This window comes from Rattus norvegicus, chromosome 2 (genome assembly GCF_036323735.1).
Source record: "Rattus norvegicus strain BN/NHsdMcwi chromosome 2, GRCr8, whole genome shotgun sequence".
NCBI lineage: Eukaryota > Metazoa > Chordata > Mammalia > Rodentia > Muridae > Rattus > Rattus norvegicus.
In genome coordinates, this window is record NC_086020.1 from 155,033,155 (window position 1) to 155,052,400 (window position 19,246).

The following is a 19,246-nucleotide window of genomic DNA, read 5'->3' on the forward strand; positions in this document are numbered from 1 at the left end:
AGGCAGCACTCAGCTAGCTAAGCAGTGCAGAGTGGGTGCTGGCTAGAGCTACCTGGCAGACTTAAAAGCATTCTCAGAGGAACGCAGCCAGTTGGCTGCAAAAAAGGAAGCATGTTACCACCCAAGTGATGACTAAATTAAACTGCACTTTCTTCTTAGAATCTAGCCTTTTATAATTGCCTTTAATCCACCCCCAAATGAACAGGACAGCTTTGCATTTAAATATCAGCAGCAGGAAATGTTTGCTCTTGCTGAAACACACACCCCCCCAACGCTGCTGGAAGGTGAAGCCTGCTTCAGCTGGAGGCTAAGGCCAAGAGGGGCCACTCCAGAGTAGGGACTGACAGCCCTGGTGGAGGACCTGTGCAGAGTTTTCTGTTGGGGGAAGGGGGCGCTGCAAAATTAATAAAAAATAAAAGTGTGTAACATTTTTAGGGTGTACTATGGTAGTTGTGGGAGTCAATGGGCTCCTGGTGGGATTTCTAGGTTCTTATGTCCCAGAAGAGGAAATTAGACTCAGAGGCATACATAGTCAGTTCCTTACAGGAGAAGAAAAACAGTGGAAATGCTAGAGGTGCACAAGGATCCAAGACTCAGTGCCTCCAGGTCCAGAAGCTTGAAAGGTGTTCTGAATGCCAGGAAAGGGCTTCTGCCCCTTTAAGGGTTATTTTTCCTTCCTCTTGGGTTTCTTTGTTGTTGTTGTTATGTTTTTTGGGTTTTTTTTGTCGTTTTATTTTTGTTTTGGGTTTTTTCATTGTTGTCTTTTTTGTTTTTTGTTTCATTTTGGTTTTGGCATATGTGTTATTTTTTTTACCTGTAGGTCAAGAGCCTGGGGCTTCCAACCTGTCTCTCTACCACTGATGTCTTTCATGCGGCAGATCCTAAAGTGGTTGGACCTCACTCTGCATTCCTTCCCTGCCTCTGGTGCCTTAGAAGTAACAGGTCTTAAACAAGTCTCAGCCTCAGCACTCCCCAGGGCCTTTGCATCCTTGCCAGGGGGAAGGGGGTCTGTCTGATTGCCTGGTTGAGGAGCTAGGGCCACTCATTTCCAGAAATCTAGAAGCAGAAACCCATTCCTGGCATTCAGGAAAACTTCCAAGTTGCCAGAAAGTCCCCATGTAAGAAGATCAGCGTTCCCCACCTCATTCCTGGCCTTTAAAATGCCCAGCCAAGCATTACTCTGTGTCTTATCAAGGCTCAATTAACCTGCCTCGGGAACTGACAGGCTTCAGATGCCCCCAGAAACCCCCTCAACACCAAGAGACCAGCTGCTTTATCCAAGCAGCAGAAGAGCAAAATTGCCTTCCTTATATGGTGAAAAGTGCCCTGCCCCTTTAAGGCCAAGACACCGGGCTGCAGACGGTCCCTGGGAAGTTTGCGGGCAGCCCAGTCCTGTGTCTGATCCTTGCCGCTGTGCAGGTGAGTTCCCAAACCTTCCACCCCCATTTGCACCCAACTCTCAGAATTGTTCCCAAGATGGCTTGCAAAGGTTTTTATGGACGGTTAGGAAATTTTAGGGTCAGCAGATAGGATGTTACTTGCAGAAGTTTGAGTTGAAGGAAAAGCAAGGTTACCAGAGACATGTGCAGTAATGCAGCCAGCCAGGATGCGTCTAACTTCACCAGTGAGGAAGCTGTAAGATTCCCTACCGAGGCAGAGGCACTCCAGGACAGGAGAAGTGAGAGCAGATCCTAGGAGTAAGTTTAGACTCTTGAGCTTTATAAGCTGGTGAACTCAAGTTTAAAAGCAAACGGAAACGGGAGGAAACAATGCCTTCTGCAAGTGCTGGTAGCGTTGTAGAAGCTGGAGTACAGGGCTGACTGCAGAGGGGAAAGTACTGGTGAGTGTTCACAGCACTAGGGCTCCAAGGGCTGCAGCCTTAACCCTTTGTCTGGACAGCTGTAAGGCTTGACTGTCACAGATCCAAGGTGGGACTAGGAGGGGTCCTGTGAGAAGTCCAGCGATATGATGCTATAAGAGACTAATTGGATGAGGAAGAATCCAGCTGTGGGAAAGTGTCGCTGTTAGCTCCCAAATACCACGTGAAAGAAAAGAAAGAAAGCGCCTGGGAATTCTGTCCTTCACCGGCAAAGGCTGGAAGACTTAGTCGTGCTTAAACTGATTGTGCCTCCATCCTTGACTAACTCTGCTTCCAGATGTTTCTTCCCATGATCTGTAGCCTCTTAAGTTACCAATCTGAAATCAGCCAACAGAACTTTTGAAGGTCTAAATACTCGCTAGCACTGTGCATCTAGGAAAGGCTAAGATGCATTCTTTTGGAACTGGGATTTTATTGATTGCCTAAGGAGAAGTGGGTGTGGCGGAGAAAAAAAATACTTGAGGGTCATTTTATCTCCTGTCCCAAGCCTTTTAACCAGGCCCATTCATCAGCTGCAGCCGAAAGAGAAGTCCGCCCAGGAATTTAAAAGAGAGATGGTGTGTTGCACGGTGTGGGGGTCGCCTTTTCTCTTTGCTAAGTCGGGGACCATTCATCTTCCGAGGCCAGCCAGTTTTGGCGCAGTAGCTGGTAGTGGGAAGGTTTAAAATTGGATTAAAATTCCTTACATATTCCATGGCTTGTAAAAAAATACTCATATATCTGGGTAGTCACTGAAGAATTTAACTAATTTATTAACTAATGAGTGTCCTATGCACCTGTTAGTGCTTCCCAAAGACTCCTTGGATAGATTCTGTTTTTCATCAGCAGTGCCTTTTCCTCTCAGTGTTTTCCAGTTCCATTCAAGGGCTTTTCTCTTGCCTGGCTGTTCCTGGGCGGGCAAAGTCTGACTCTGACTTGCTACCCTAAAATCATGAAGGACTCTTCCGAGCTTGACCTACCTACCACAAATGCTGCTGTCCAGGCAAAAAGTTCATAGTCACAACTTAGGCAGAATCTGAGCTTACGGGCCTAGCTCATAAGCTAATATAGAAAGCTTGTGTCAAGCTAATATAGAAAGGAGAGACCAACCGGCTGCCTGCAGGCCTGATGATTTATTTGACTTTGATCCCTGGATCCCACAAGGTGGCAGGAGAGAACTGATTCCTAAGGATTGTCCACTCACTTCCAAGGGTACCATGGCATAAGAGCATCTGTGTGCGCACACACACACACACACACACGCATATGCATGCACACATGTGTCTATGCGGCTTTCGGTGTGCATGTAGCCAAGAAAATCAAACTCTCATCCCCCAAAAAGCTGGGAAATCGCTACAGGATATACCCTGTGATCTTTGGTAAACAAACTCAGGCCTTTTAAAAGTACAGCTTCTTCAACATGTCACACAATGACTTTCACTCACACACCAGTGGTATGGATTCAGAAGGCCATTTATTAGAAGCATGTGTCAGATTCCTCGCTACTAACACGCAGATTAGAAGGGCCTTTCCAAGGATGTAGGAAGACCAAGTGGAATTCAGCCAGCCTGGTCTACATGTCCCGTCCCTTCACTTATTCTAGGACTGCAGAGAAGTTCCTTAGCTAGTGTGCCCTTGGTGTCCTTGTTTACAGAGTAAATGAGTAACTCATTTTTCTCTCTCGCTGTGACCTGGAGAAATATATCTATCTCCCTTAGAGGAGGAAATGAGGTTGGAAGCAGAAGCCAGCTCTGTAGCATATGTTTAGAACCATAGTGGGTTCATGTTCCTCTTCCCAGACCCTTTAAGGAAGGACATTCAGTTCCTCAGGAAACTCATTCCTAGTTATTAACCAGGCTCGTTGTGGGCCTTCCGACAGCAAACTCCCTTCCACTTATTTGGGTTTAGGGACAACGAAGAGGACTTTTTCCTTTGGTATGAAAACATTCTATGTGTTTGAAGAGCAACAGTGAGCCAGCCATCTTAGCACCTCTGTAAGAGGCTCACTCCAGTAAAAAGTGTTTAAGGGGAACATCTTGTTAGTACACGGCAATGCTTGCATGTGCTTCAACACCGACTGCTGCTGCTTTTCTAAGAAATCTCTTAACACAGCCACACGTGTTCTTAAGGACAGAACGCCGCTGTTCGTGTTGTCTGTCTTATTCAGGCTGCTTTGAGAGTGTTTTCCTGTATGTATCAGGCATGTATAGGACATACTTCTATACGGAAGACAATCTTTTTGCCGTATTTGGAAGGCAAAGAGACATGTCAGCAGCACAAATGATCCAAAAACCTGTCACAGCACACACACGCCAGCTGGGGAAGATGAATGACCCCAGTCCCACCCTGAAGCTGATCTCCTGGTCTGGATTAACACCTCTTCCATCAAAAGGCTGGATTTAGAGTCCCCTAGATTGAGAGTTTAAATTAGGTGTGAGACTCTAGGCTTCTTCCTTAGTGTCTGAGTCTGTGAGGGAAGGATAGTGGTACCTAACACACAGCTGGAGGGAGTCAGAAACAGAGCCAGTGCAGGTGGCCCTGTCTGCTGCATCCCAGTGTCTAACAGTTCCTAAGAGAGTTGCTAGACCTTGATCACAAAACAGTAGCCCTAGGGACTCAGCTGTGAAATCAAAAGAACCAGAGTGTGCCCAGCACCCACATAGAAAGCTGTCAACCTGATGTTGAAGAGCAGAGTCAGGTAGATCTGAGGACCTAGCTGGCTAGCTTCTGACTTAGTGAGAGATCCTGTCATAAGAAAAAAAAAAGCAAGGGTTGGGGATTTGGCTCAGTGGTAGAGCGCTTGCCTAGCAAGCACAAGGCCCTGGGTTCGATCCCCAGCTCCGAAAAAAAAAAAAAAAGCAATCAAGGCAGACACTCAGTTTACTCCTTTGACTCCTGCATGGACACGCACCCCCACATTATGCACAAAAATGAAATTTTAAAACAGTGTTAGCCCTGGACCTTGTAGCTCTTCAAACTTTTTGCAAGTATAGATATATTTCCCAGAATACACAAATGAAATTTTAATTTTTTTTTAAATTTCATTTCATGTGTATAAATGTTTCGCCTGTATGGGCACTGCATTCATCCCTGGTGCCAGTGGCAATTAAGACAGGGTGTCAGATCTCCAGAGACAGGAGGTACAGATGGTTGTGAGCCACCATGTGGATGCTGGGAATCAAACCTGGGTCTTCTGCAAAAGCAACACTTCTCTGGTGACTGAGACATCTCTCTAGCCCCATAAAGTCATTCTTTAATAAAAAAGTGTAAGTTTGTGCTTACGTAGAACCAAAACATAGTTGTTGAGATGATGGTAGAGACATAAATGTACCTTTAAAGCTGCTGGGTTTCCCAGGACTTTGCACTGTGTTCTGTAGAGCCTTTAACCTCATGGAAGATACTAGGAGAAGAAAGACTTGGAATGAGGAGCAGGAAGTGGCCCTGCATTAGGCAGGTCTCAGGACCCATCTCCAGCTGTTTGCTTTGACTTCTGCAGATAATTCTATTCATTCGTGAGGCAGCCATGATAGGGAAACTTGGAGAATTGTCTTGAGCGGTGTCTAGCTTCCAGATAAAGCTGTACTTGGAGCACAAGAACAACGGTACCTCTGCCTGTTGCCCAGCTTCCTTGGGGGTACCTATGAGACAAGCACACACTTGTCTGATGCACTCAGGTCTGTGCTTTATGTTTTCAGCAAGCTGATACCTGCCTATGGGAAATTGTTGCTGGAGCAAGGCTTCTGGGTCTTGCCAGAGATGTGTGCTTGGCAACTTGGCAAGACCTCCAGAATTTTTCTCTATTAACTATCACACTAAGGGCAGACCTCCTCCACCTCCCCCTCCTCTTCCTCTTCTTCTTCCTCCTCCTTCCCATTTCATCATACTTGCATCTGACTACCCTGACTTCCTTCTCTCTATTGTAATAATTGCAATAATTCACAAACTAGCTCTCTAGGGATGCATAAAGCATTCGTTAAAATCAGGTCATGGCCCCATCCCTTGCATAACTATATGTAGATTAAAACTGGGGCCAGGATATCTACAATTTTCTGTCATTGCTGATAGAGTAGGAGCCCCACTTTGGAAATAGGCCCTGTAACCCAACACTAAACTTCAGCTCCAGTGCTCCCAGGTTCTACCCCTCTTCTGTTCTGGTGTGTGTGTGTGTGTGTGTGTGTGTGTGTGTGTGTGTGTGTGTGTGAAGTACGGACATCTCCCTATTAAAAATAAAGAATAATCTTGGTATTGCACAATGGAACACAAAAGCAAAATGGAAACAGGTCAGCAGGGCAATTCTTGTAAAAAGGGTGTAGCAAAACCCAAACCGGTCTAGAAAAACACCAGGGACAAGATGACTTCCACCTTTTAGCCCTGAATATGGGTCAGGTGACAGCAGCTCCTCCCATTGGTGGAGGCTCAACTTCACAATCTGACTGGATTAGCTAAAGCACACAAAGAAGAAGGGAGAAGTTGAGGGAGTAAGAGTCCCCACTGGGCTGACTGCCTTTTACTCACCAAGATTAATTATTATTGTGTATTAAATTCTCATTATACTGTGTCTTACGTGTACAATATCAAATTCTCCCAATAGCCCGATGTGCTTGGAATCCTAAAGCAAACTGGAAGAGAGTAAACAACCAAATTCTCACTAGCGACAGGAAGGAGATTTGATCCTCAAATGGACATATTCAGAAAGTTCTAGATTGCCTGGCCACACCTTGAGAGTCCAAGAACAGTGCAGCAATGTGCTCTCCCACATTCACAGTCCCCCATTATGTCTGACTTTGTCCATGGACCCCTTCTGTTACATCTCAGACTCAGATAGGAAGCAAAACTTTGTTTCATTTCATTTTGATGACTGCTCCATAAAGAACAACAAAAGTTAACTTTCCCTCTCCACCTGAGAAGGGGAAGTCCGTGTGCCTGCGTGCGTGCGTGCGTGCGTGGTGCATGCATGTGTGTGTGTGTGTGAAGGTATAAAAAAATAAAGTAAAAGAAAAATGCAAAAGTTTATTTTTAAAAAAAAAAGAGTAAAGAAAAACGGGATGCAACTGACTGACAAGCAATAGTCACTGATGTAGACATTCTGCCCTAAAGTGGTGAGGAAGGACAAACACATAAATTATAGCCTTGTCTGCAAAGGTCTTTTCTTACGACACAACTGATGGCATTATAGTGAAACATTCCATTATGACCTAATGAGGAGGTAATGATGTACCCAGCTTAGCCCCTCCCTCCATCATTAACAGACAGTGTAGAATATTTTCTTCCCAGTGCTTTATACAAAAATGAACGTGGTAATGCCCTTTTGCTTCATCTTAACATTTATTTGGTTGTTTGGTTAGATTTTTTGAGACTGTCTCCCTCTGTAGCTGTCTTAGAGTTTATAAAAGAAAACATTTCATTGGAGCTGGCTGACAGCTTCAGAAGTTCAGTCCATTATCCTTGTTGTGGGAAACATGGCAGTGTGTAGGCAGACATGGTGGTGGAGTTACAAAGAGTTCTGCCACTTGATTCAAGACAGCAAAGAGGAGACTGGATACTATACTAGGTACTGAGTGGAGTCTGAGCATAAGAGACCTCAAGACCTGCCCCCACAGTGACACACCTCCTCCAACAAGACCACACCCACTCCAACAAGGCCGGACACTCCCAGGAGCCTTTGGGGTCGATTACATTTAAACCACCCTAGAAGCCTAGCATGGCCTGGATCTCTTTATGTAACCCAAAATGGATTTGAGCTCGAGGTAATCTTTCCTGCCTTGGACTTCTGAGTGCTGGGATTACAGGTGTGAGCTACTATGTCCAGCTCATCTAAACATTTGCTATGAACAACGAACCAGTATAACTCAATGGTATCAACTAAATCAAAAACACTTATTAAAGCATACCCCGAGTCACTGATGGTACAGCAGAAAGGAAACAGATATAGCAGGATTTACTTTCTAGACAAGAAAAACATAATAAAAAAAAAGAAAGGAGGAAGGAATTGTAATACTTGTTCACAGAGGGGAGGCTGTGTATGTACTCTCCTGCCCTCCTTCCTTCCCTCCCTCTCTCCTCACTTCTTTCCTCTCTCTTTCCTTTTGAAACAAAGTCTCTACATAGCCCAGGCTGGCCAGCCTTATCGCCAAACTGCAGCATTCAAGAGGCTGAGGCAAGAGGGTTTTGAGTCAGAGGCTAGCCTGGGCTACATTTCTTATTGGCACTTATGGGGCAGAGTTCAGGTGTTGGATCTCAGTGTTGCTCAGAGGCATGCACACAAGCTTACCCTGGTGCAGAAATCCTCTCTACTGGAAAAGCCTCTGGAAGGGCAGCTCAGTTAAGAACTGTGTCTTAGTTCAGTGGGAAGCTACCAGAGTATCGTGAAACTTTAAAACTGAGAGGCAGAATGGGATGGGCAACTGTAGGAGGCAGACCAGGAGTGCAGCAATGACTAAACTATAAAAAAAGAAGCTAAATATCCTTAAAAATATTTTTTCAGATAAAAAATCAGTTTAGACACAGTAACCTACACCTTTAATCCCAGTGCTCAGGAAGGAGGATAGCCTCGTCTACATAGTAGGATTCAGGACAGTCAGGAATGCACAGTAAAACCATGTCTCAAAAAAAAAATCACTTTGGAAGCTTTTAGCTATATTCAGTATTTATCCAGTATTCAGGAGGCTGAGGCAGGAGGCTTGCTGCCTGCCAGTTCTTAGTCAGGTTGGGACTACATACTCCAAATTGAGTTCTAGGAGAGATAAGACCACAGACATTCAGCCCTGAGTGAAATGAATGAATGCTAGTGAAGAGGGGAGAGAACAGAAGAACACAGAAATCAAAGAACATGATTCACCAGGAAGTCATCCCAGCATCCACAACAGAGATGACGGTGGCCTGCATGAGACACATAGTAGGAAGGTTTCCAGAGGCTCTTGTCTCCAAAAGGAAGGCTACTGTCAGGCTCAGTGTCACAGGCCTGCAATGCTAGCACTTGAAAAGGAGAGGCAGGTGGATCACTGTGAAGGAGTTCCAGGCCTGCCAGGACTACACAGAAAGACCCTTTCTTAAACACATAAACACACACACACACACACACACACACACCTGCACAACTAGGTAAATGTAAGCTGTTTCTCATGACACCCTGAAATTAACTCCTTTTGGTTTTTTTTCCATTTTAACATCAGTTGGTTTCCTATTCACATTAAGGAGTGGTTGTAGCACCAAATTCTAGAGCTTAATCTTGCCAGCCAGACCCCTTTGCACTTTCACCCTGCCATCCACCTGCATTTCAAGACGTTCCTTCCTCAGAGAGAGAACTGACTGGCTTCTAGCTTGCTGAGAAAGGTGAAATCACGAGTGCTCCCTGAACAACAATATGTAATTTCCCTCCACGAAGGGTCAACAAACGTGATCCTGCTTGTATCATTTTATAAAAACCTGTGTCTAATCACATGAATAACAGGTACCAGGTCTACATTTATTCTGCCGAAAAGGTAACATCAAAATATCTTGAAGAGATTGCAGCCATGTTAGTGCTAATTTTACTACGGTATTAAAAACTGCAAATAGCTTCCAGGTGCATACATTCCATCTCCCCAACCCAGGCAATTCAGCTTCCGGGACTTTAGAGGATGCCTAACTGCCTCTTCTTATAGCTGCATCTTCTGCATCCCTAAGCAAGTGGTCCCCAGACTTCTTAGACTATCCCTATATGCAGAGACCAACGAAGCAATGGGAAGCTGTTGATTCACAGGACCTATTTCTCTTCCTTGGGAGAGGCATCCTATCCACTGGCTGAGCCAGAGGGAGGGAAAAAGTAGGTGTCTTGTCTGTCTGTCTGTCTGTCTGTCTGTTGGTCGGTGAGTGCTTCCACTGGGTGCCAGGTGCCTCTGCAGTCAAATCTGGGTCCTCCCGTTGTACTCTCAGAGTTGAGCATGGTGACTGGTCATGATAGGAAGTAACCTGCCTTCCCTCTAAGTGGATGGAGTCCAGTGCTCACCAATTCATATCCTGCCTTCTACTTTCTAAATGAAACTGAGAAGAAACAGAAAGATTAGGCCACTTCTCACCCCTAGGCAAATTATCTTCTTTAAAATTATCATGAAAAGTGCATCAGCCCAGTAACTAAGGAGGAGTGTGGCTCAGTGGTAGACTCACGTGCGTAGTTTGCACAAGGCCTCAGATTCAATCCCTGACACCCTTACTTTTCAAGGTACAGAAGTATTGCAGCAATCTACCTCTTGCCTGGGCGTCCTTCCCAGCACTCAGGAGGCAGAGTCAAGCAGCCAGCCTAGTCTACATAAAGAGTTCGGGGACTGCCAGGGCTATATAGAGAGCTCTGTCTCAAACACAAAACAAAACAACAAAGAACCAAGAAATAAACAACACATAAAAAGCACCCAGGCTCTGATATAGGAGTAAAAACCCAGAGAAAAGGCTGAGATTCGCCTCAGTTGGTAGAGTACTCACTTAGAAAGCACAAAGACTTGGTTTCCGACCGCAGCACCTCATGACTGAGAATGCTATTGTACCAATGTAATCCTAGCACTTGGGACATAGAGGCAAAGGGTTATCTGACTATATAGTGAGATCAAGACTAGCCTGGCTTTGTGAAAGCCTAACTCTAAACAATGCAGAGTTCTGTCACCTCTGAGTCTTGGGCATGGCCTTACAAGAGGTAATACACCCATTGTCCAGCCAGGAACAAAGCAGGGAGGGGTACCAGGTTTAAGTTTCATAGAAAGCAAACTCTTCATGTCCAAAACAATCTTGTTTTACCTAGTGGCTAATCACAACAAAATTCCGATAAGGTCATCTTGGTTGTCAGAAACTAGATGCTAACAGAGGACTCTTTCAGACTGTGAGATGCCCCTAAGCTGATGTGTACACCCTCTCAGGTTCCTCAGGGCTTCTTGCAAGCCAAGCCAAGCCAAGCCAAACCAAACCAAACCAAACCAGCTACACCTCCCCTGCCCCTCCCAGCATGACCAGGCTGCTTCTTTCTTTGAACCCCTTTCTCTCTATCTGTCCTTTAGTCTCTGGAAAGGAGCTACTCGATAGACTATTGTTTGAGCCTCCAGCATTTAGCTGCAAACCAATGCTTATAAATGCTCAGTAAAGGTTTGCTGTTGAATGAAGGGAAAGGCAAGGTGTGAAACTAGAGAATATGGCCAACCAATTTAAAGATCCAAGACCACTTTTACTTAAAATCACATATTTTCCCCATACGATCTGAATTTCTTAGAGTGAGAGAGCAAGCAAGAGAGAAGGGGGTTTTTGATGTTATTACAATAATTTTTCAGATGCTAGTTACTTGGTGGATGATACTGTGTCTCCACCAAGATGCATGTTTCACATGGATGTTAGACATTTTAGCCTCACGTAGCCCTTACAGAACATTTTATATTTATAAAAAACTATTAAGTTCCAGGATAGCCAGGGCTACACAAAGACAACCTGTCCAGTGAAAAAAATCCAGATTCCTTACTTAATTGTATGTCTCCTTGAGATCTTACTAGTCAAAAAAAAAAGCCCCCAAAAAACAGAACTCCAAATTAGAGAATTTTAAATGCCCTGCCTTCTCTGCATAAGTTCAGGGCCTTTCATTCATTGAAATACAGAAGTACCAATCCTCACCATTAAAATTACTAAAGAACATAATTCAAACTCTTGGCCTGTCCAAGTTACCAAAAATGGTAAAGTATTGCTGGTGTGGGATCCAGGAGCAAGGAGGCAAAGCCAATTCTGGCTTGGTTCTGGGAGCTTAGACTTAAGTCTGAAATAGCTGTGGCAGAACTCTATGTCCTAGATTAGGGACGCCTGTCCACAAGGCCTCTGAGCTCATCATCAGGAAGGGGTCAAATGCAGCCCTCTGTGCTGCCCCCTTTCACAGAAAGGCCCTTTGTGGGGGATGCTACCACCCACGGTTAACAGCAAGAATACTGACTGCCCTTCAAAGTGTGGGATAGCCAGTGGAATGCCCTCAGACACGGCATTGTTGGACATCAGGCAGAATAGAGACATCTCTAACTTCATCATCTGGGTGTGTTGTAGAGACTTACCTATCCATTTTTCTGAACCCTGTTTGCAACATGGGTGGCATTCTTCTGCGGGGCATTTTCTTAATTAGTAATCTATTGGGGGCGGGGTACAGCCCATTGTGGGTGTGGCCATCCCTAGGCTGGAGGTCCTGGGTTCTATAAGAAAGTAGGCCTAGCAAGCTAGAGGGAGCATGCCCGTAAGCAACACTCCTCCACAGTTTGTGCAGCGGCTTCTGTCTCCAATGTGAACATGCAAACCCAATGAGATCCTTTCCAGCTTGCTTCTGGTCATGGTATTTCCTCATAGCAATCATAACGCTAACTAAGACAAAGGGCAATGGTACACCTCCTTCTGGCTCACTTTGGACAAACTCTTTTTCTGTATGATGGGTGTTCGGTGCTGAGGATTTGACCCAAGGACTTGGGCATCCAAGCAAGGGCTCTGTCACTGAGCTACATCTCCAACCATGTATGTCGTGTGTGGTTTTTGAGACAATGGCTCACTTTGTCCAGGTTGGTCTGAAACTCATTATGTAGCTGAGGCTAGCCCTGAAATCCTGATCCTCCTGCCTCAGCTTCCCAGATGCCAGGGTTACCATCACGTCTCTGTCTTTGTCTCTGTCTATCTCTCTCTGCCTGTCTCTGTCTCTCTCTGACTGTGTCTCTCTCTGTCTTTCTGTCTGTCTGTCTCTCTCTCTCTCTCTCTCTCTCTCACACACACACACACACACACCCTTACACACATACATGCTGACTAGAAATACTTTGTGAAAGTCAAGAATATTACTACAATTAAGGGGAAATACTTTCCCTTCTCATCCTGCCTGCCAGAGTGGCAAGATCCAAGTGCCACCTCCCTCTGTCTAGAAGTGAGTCTCATATTGAAAATGGAAGGAATTCTCCTACAAGGCAGCCCTTAGGTGGCAGCCTGCAGAGCATCAGAGCACACGGAAGTGGCTGTGGTACAACCCGGCACCAGGTGGGCAGCACGCCCTTGGCTACCCTGCCTGGTATTACTCTGCAGTCACACTGAACTTCAGATAGCTCATTTTTCTTATCCCTGGCTTAGCCAAGTTCCCTGCTTTTGGTTTCTCTGATCTTTCTGCTAAAATCAATCTCGTCTAATTATCTTCTGTTCCATTTCTTTGAACCCCTTCCAGTCGCTTCCATTTCTCGAGTGTTTACCATAGAATCTGGGTGAGGTTCCGGCTGAGTCAGGTGGAGGCAGCCGCTTACCTCTTTAAGGAGCTAAGATGCTTTGCCAAGGAGCCCTCTGCTTGAGTGCAGAGTAAGCCTGCTGCACAGGTGGCACGCAGCAAGTACTACCCATGGGAGGAATCCATGCAATCGCTTTTAAATGGCTGGTACATTCCAACCGGCATTCAATATACTTCCCATCCTACCCTCTGCTCGGGACTCTTTCTGCTCTTGGTTTTTTTGTTTGTTTGTCCTTAGTCTAATAGTTATATCAATGATTAATTCTTTGACAGTTTGTGCATTTAGAAACGTTAAAATTCCTTTGATTTCTACCCACATATTTAATTAATTTAATTCATGTGATAGAATTTGACAGATTAACATTATGTATGAATTACTCTCTTTTATTCCTTTCTGGAAATTACTCCTAATCACATTAATATTCTCTTATTTTTGAATTCTATAGAGTGGAATTGGCCTTGGTGGTGGTTACTTTTCGGTTAGTGAGTTATAGAGCAAGATCCGTGCTACTTGCATTGCAACATGGGTTTGGGCTGAGAAGATGGAAAATCAGTGTCTTAAAATGGCATTATTTGGAACTCCCTTGCAAATAACCCAGTGGGCCGAGTGAGGTGGGGGCTCTGAGGAAGTGGATTGCACTGGAGTTGCCGAGGTTGGGGGAGAGCTACGTGGAGCTCATCCTGCAAGTGTTCCCATATTTTAAAAAATGTTTTAAAAGACTCTTTTGAAGGCACAGAAATAGTATAAAGAGGCTGAAGTAGAGCAGATCCCTCTGAATTGTTGGAGAACTTACAGACGGTAGGCCTCTGTTACCTCTTCCCCTGGTCACTGAACGTGGGAGGGCTTCGGCAACCTTTGCTTACTTCAAGATTCAGTTCAAGCATCTCTTTTCTTTTGAGGGTTCTCTGCACCACCCACAGTGAGTTTAATGCCTCTCTGGCATGTTTGTATACAGCACTCTTTGATAATGCCTCCCCTGAGGCTTAGAACCCTGACTGTAGTCTCTGGCATCCTCATTGGCTCTAATGGTTGACATCCCTGTTGATGGTAATTGCTGGCATCCTTTTTCCTTCCTAGTTCTCTGAGCTCTTGGGCCTCTTTCAATTCTCTCTCCAGAATCTGGTGCCTGACACATAGGCATCTGGATAAATAAACAACAAAATAACCATAAGATTGCGTGAATGCCTACTATGTTATCTCCTTGAGGCTGTAGCTTCCCATGCAAGGACCTGCTGACTCTCCATCTTCTACCTTTTGTCATTCTGCTTCAGCCACAGGAGGACCCGGCTACCAGTTGTCCCTTCTAAATCCTTCTCGTTTGGTGTTTCAACCAATGACCATGTTCTACAGAGTGATGCTCATGTCGTTAAGGATACTCGATGTGTGTTTTGATTGTCTTCTATTCATATTCATACATATATACACATACATACATAAATACAGACATACTTTGGGAAGAGGAATTAGTGCATCAAACTTGTGATTTCACAGAGAATATTATTTAGGATAAAACAAAGGTAGGTAGTGCTGTGTTAGCCAGCCTTACCCAGCCTCATAAATCAGGCACGGAATGCTCAGGTGTGATCACAGATGCTCCAAGCTCTGTAACTGAACTCTGGGCCACGCCTGGTAGAAGCTGAAAGCAAACCCACGCACATACTGAAATGTCACTTTCCGTAACTGCAAAGTATAGCGGCATACACTTTATAATGAGACAGCTTCTCTTAGAACCCAAGTTACTTTGAACTCAATATGCAGCCGAGCCTGGCCTTGAACTCCTTCCTGGTCTTCCAGCTTCTATCTTCCAAAGGCTGGGATCACAGGCTTGTGCTACCATACCTGGCACTGCATGTAAACAGAACTCTAACATGAAATGGTTTCATGTGTTCAGAGCTGTCCACCCACATCATCACATAAGCTCAGAGTTTTAGTGTGAGTTAATCTAAAAGCTGGCAGATTGTGCCAGAGACGTGAATTCTTATCTTGGTCAGTGATAATCCAGCAAGAGAGCCTGTTGTCGATGCTTCTGCTTAATGGGTTGTGTTTCTCAAGTGATATGTTTGCCCATTTATTTATAAAAGGTTGTTAATAATACTGCTTATGTAAAATTCACCATTTCATCAAGTCTAATGTGTTACTGATATGTAAAGGATGTCATTATTTTAGGTGCCATTAAGAAAAGCAATGGAGCTGGAGAGGTGGCTCCATGGTGAGAACACATATTGCTCTTCCCAAGGACCTCAGCTCAAATCCCAGCATGCACTTCAAGCAGCTCACTACTGCCTATAATTCTAGCCTCATGGGGTCTAACACCACCATCTTTTGGCCTCTGTGGCACTGACATTCACATGCACTTACCCACGCTACTCCTTGTCCCACATACACCAAATTTTGAAAACAGAACAGCAGTGGCCTGGGTTGGGGGTGCCCTACAGGCAGAGAACTTGAAGAGTGTGTGAGGCCTTAGGCTTAATCCCCAGCACTGCTGGACAACATTTCTATTTATCGATCATAATTTCAAGAGCTGTGGTTCAGTATTAGATCTAAGTCGAGCACTGTAATAAAACAATGGCAGGGCTGGGGAGATGGCTTAGTGGTTAAGAGCACTGACTGATCTTTCGGAGATCCTGAGTTCAATTCCCAGCAACCACATGATGGCTCATAGCCATCTGTAATGAGATCCAATGCACTCTTCTGTTGTGTATGAGGACAGCTACAGTGTGCTCATATATATACTCATATATATATATATATATATATAATAAATCTTTAAAAAAGTAATAAAAATGGCAAGATGCCATTGATCGCAAGATACTTAATATCTAAAGTGTGGCTTAAAATTGATGAAATAAGAGCCTGCATGCCACTTCTCCTTTAGCAAAAAGATATTTGTATTCTATTGATAACAGTTATATAGGAAGGGGGCAGTTTTGGGGTTGAGACAAGGCTTCCCTGTGTAATTAGCTATCCTGGAACTATCTTTGTAGAATAGGCTTTGAATTCTCAGAGATCCTCTGGCCTCTGAGTCCCAAGTGCTGGTATTAAAGGTGTGCACCACCACACCCAGCTCTGAGTTTAATTATAAAATGAGCCAGCTTTAAGAAAACTATGATACAGCAGGACCCCAGCAGTGGAGTACAGGTCTTGGCCTAACTGCTGTTTAGATCCATGTGCTTCAGAGCTCCAACTGCTCCATGGTGCGTGAGAGAATAATTTGAGTTGAGGAGTATAACTATACAAAGAAAGTTCTAGAAAGTAGACTCTTTATATATTCTAGAACAATCCAGACTTGCCTCTATTTAAAAAGCAGCATATTCAGAGACTCGTTTTGTTTTGAATTCATTCTCTGACAAGGAAGGGAAAGTGATCCTTTTTAATTTTAAAAATTGATTAATTATTAAAGAAAACTGGCTAACCAAATATTTGGTTTCTGGGATTATCAGATCAAATCATGGTTGCCGTCTTTTCTTATAATAGATTTGCCACTTGGAATAGATTAGTGAGAAACTTCTATCACAACATATTTCACTGGGAAAGTGTGAGAAGTGGATGCTGTCCTATTCCTGGACTAAGCGAAGGGAGGAGAATGGCTTTGGTGGCGTTTGGGAAGCCGCAGCGTTCATTAGGGCTTTCTAGCCAGTACATGGATGTCTGCTTCTCAGCCTCCTAGCTTCTACCACACTCAGCCATGCCTTCAAGGGCAGGACGCAGTGGCAGCATTTCTCAGAGAGTTCAACAGCATCCCTTGTTTTAATCTGCACTTCTTCTTGAAGGTTACTGTGAGTCGTTAGCCCCAGTGCAACAGAGCAGGAGGTCACAAGTCACCCAGGCTCTGCTGCATGCACATAGCCGGCTGTTTGAGAATTCCCTGAGAAGGTTCTAATGTAGGTGTAGTTGAAAGAGAAGTGGAATGCAGATGCATATCCTAATAAAGGGATTCTTCGTAGTCAGCAGATATTCACATAATAATTGAGCATCAGTGAACCTGCTACAGTAGAGTACAATGTAAAGGTCTCTGGAAATCATATATAGGCCATTGGCTATTAGTGTAATTTTAAAAATATAATCAGTAACAATTAACAAAGCCCATAATATGTCTGCAGCTGTTTCTGCTCGCTGGTACTAATGATGCTAGAAACTGTTCTAAATGGTAATGCCTCTCTCTTCTAAATTCTTTGTTTATGGGTTCTCTTTCGGAATAACTTTAGAAGGAGTATTTTTCTGATATTTTAAAAAGTCATTAGCATTGTACACTAAATTTTAAAATTTAGACATAGAAAAATAAATTTATAAGAATACCCAAGTCCAAGAATTTGTCTCTAAGCAAACCCACTGGTCAAAATGGTCAAATATCAAGGAAAATGGAGGTGGGGTGACTTGGGCTGGGAAGCTAGATCCAAAGGTAAAGAGCTTGCTGGACAAACATGAGGACTTGCGTTCAGATCCTCAGAACACACTTAAAATTGCCCAGACTGCGGGTACATGTAGACCCAATGCTTTGGGGATGGCTTGTGGAAAACAGGGAGATCAAAGGCTTCCCTGGCCAACCAGTCTAGTCAGAACAGTGACTGTCTCAAAAACTAAGGTGTAGAGTGATAGAAAATGCTGGAAGTTGACCTCTGGCTTTGATATAAGCATGCACAGTGCGTATGCACGCGCGCGCGCATGCACACACACACACACACACACACACACACCACAGACACTAAGACAAGTCATTTATCATGTATGTCTGTATGCATGTGTGTGTGTGTGTGTGTGTGTGTGTATGTGTGTGCATGGAGAGAGAGAGAGAGAGAGAGAGAGAGAGAGAGAGAGAGAGAGAGAGAGACAGAGACAGAGACAGAGAGAGAGAGAGACTGAGAGACTGTGTCTCACTATGTAGCTCTGGCTGTCCTGGTATTTGTTGTGTAGACCAAGCTGGCCTCAACCTTGTGAGACTGGCCTGTCTCTGCCTCTAGAGTGCTGAGATTATGCCCAGCCTTTGTCTTGGAGTCTTAATGTCAGGTTCTGCAGGGGTTGGGTGCAGGCCATCTGCTGAGAGACAGTAAAGGAGGAGATGATAAGTGGATGGTATAATCAGAAATCTGCTTCTACAGATTCTGCACAGAATAGACTTTGTCCTCGAAGAGACCTGTGAGTCCTGTGGCCAAGCATGCATAGCAGCTGGGGAGGCATCCAGGCCTCCTTAAAGCAAAAGTAGCTCATGTAATTCCATTTGGTGGTGTGAGCGGAAGGGAGGGGCCAGAGTGGCTTCCATATTTGTACCGTGAACAACAGAGTAGAATGTTATCAAGGTATAGGATTTGCCCCCGTGAAACCCCAAACCTTAGCATTATAGAAGAAAGATGAAAAGATTTTCACTTAAATGTTTTTCTTTAACTTTTTCGTTAGCTTTTAGCCTGGAAAGTTAAAATGCCAACTCTGTGGCATATTTGCATAGAATCAATTTTCCATTAAAAATACATAAGCTTTTAAGATATTGCTCTTTTTGACCTTTTCCTCTTAGTCAGCTTCCTGCAGAAAATAGATGAATTCCCTCATTCCGTTTTCTTCTTTCGTCTTTCTGTCTTTTTTTTTCTTTTGTACGAGGGAGCAAGCCCAGAGCTTCATAATGCTATTATTTGACTAACTCCAATCCAGATCTTATATTAGCTTTTTATTGGTTTGCTTTTTCATGCATTTAGGTGTTTTGCTAGTTCGTGGATCTGTGTACCACATATGTGCAATGCCCCTGGAGACCAGAAGAGTGCATCAGGTTCGCTGGGACAGAGGGTTGGGAGGCACCATTGTGAGTGCTAAGAATCAAACCCATGTCCTCTTAACTACTAAGATATCTCTCCACCCTCTGTTATTTGTTTTAATAGAAGTAACTATTGTCTGGCATTGTGCTCCATGCCTCTATCCCCAACACTGTGAGGAAAGTGGATCTCTGTGAGTTTGAGGCCAGCCTATTCTACATAATGAGTTCTAGACCAGCCAGGGCTGTTACATGTGAGACCTTTTCTGACAAAAAAGAAGTAATTATACTTTTGCTTGTGACTTTTGTGAATTAATCTATTACTCCACCCATTAGAAGTCTCTTATCTTTTCTGTGATTTTCAAGTTTACCACATGCTGCTTTCATTGAGCCACTTTTCTT

The 19,246-nt window shown here is 44.2% G+C and overlaps 1 protein-coding gene across 3 annotated transcripts in view; it reads left to right on the plus strand.

Annotated features, from left to right (window-relative positions):
- Positions 1–19,246, plus strand: part of Schip1 (schwannomin interacting protein 1) — a 761,344-nt gene that overhangs the window by 595,938 nt on the left and 146,160 nt on the right. The window contains exon 1 of one of the 3 annotated variants that reach the window (XM_063281589.1): positions 1,363–1,419. The exons of the other annotated variants lie outside the window; for them this stretch is intronic. The gene's annotated coding sequence lies outside the window, so the exon portion shown is untranslated. Of the gene's footprint in view, positions 1–1,362; positions 1,420–19,246 lie in introns of those variants that run through there. 3 annotated transcript variants of the gene reach the window in all.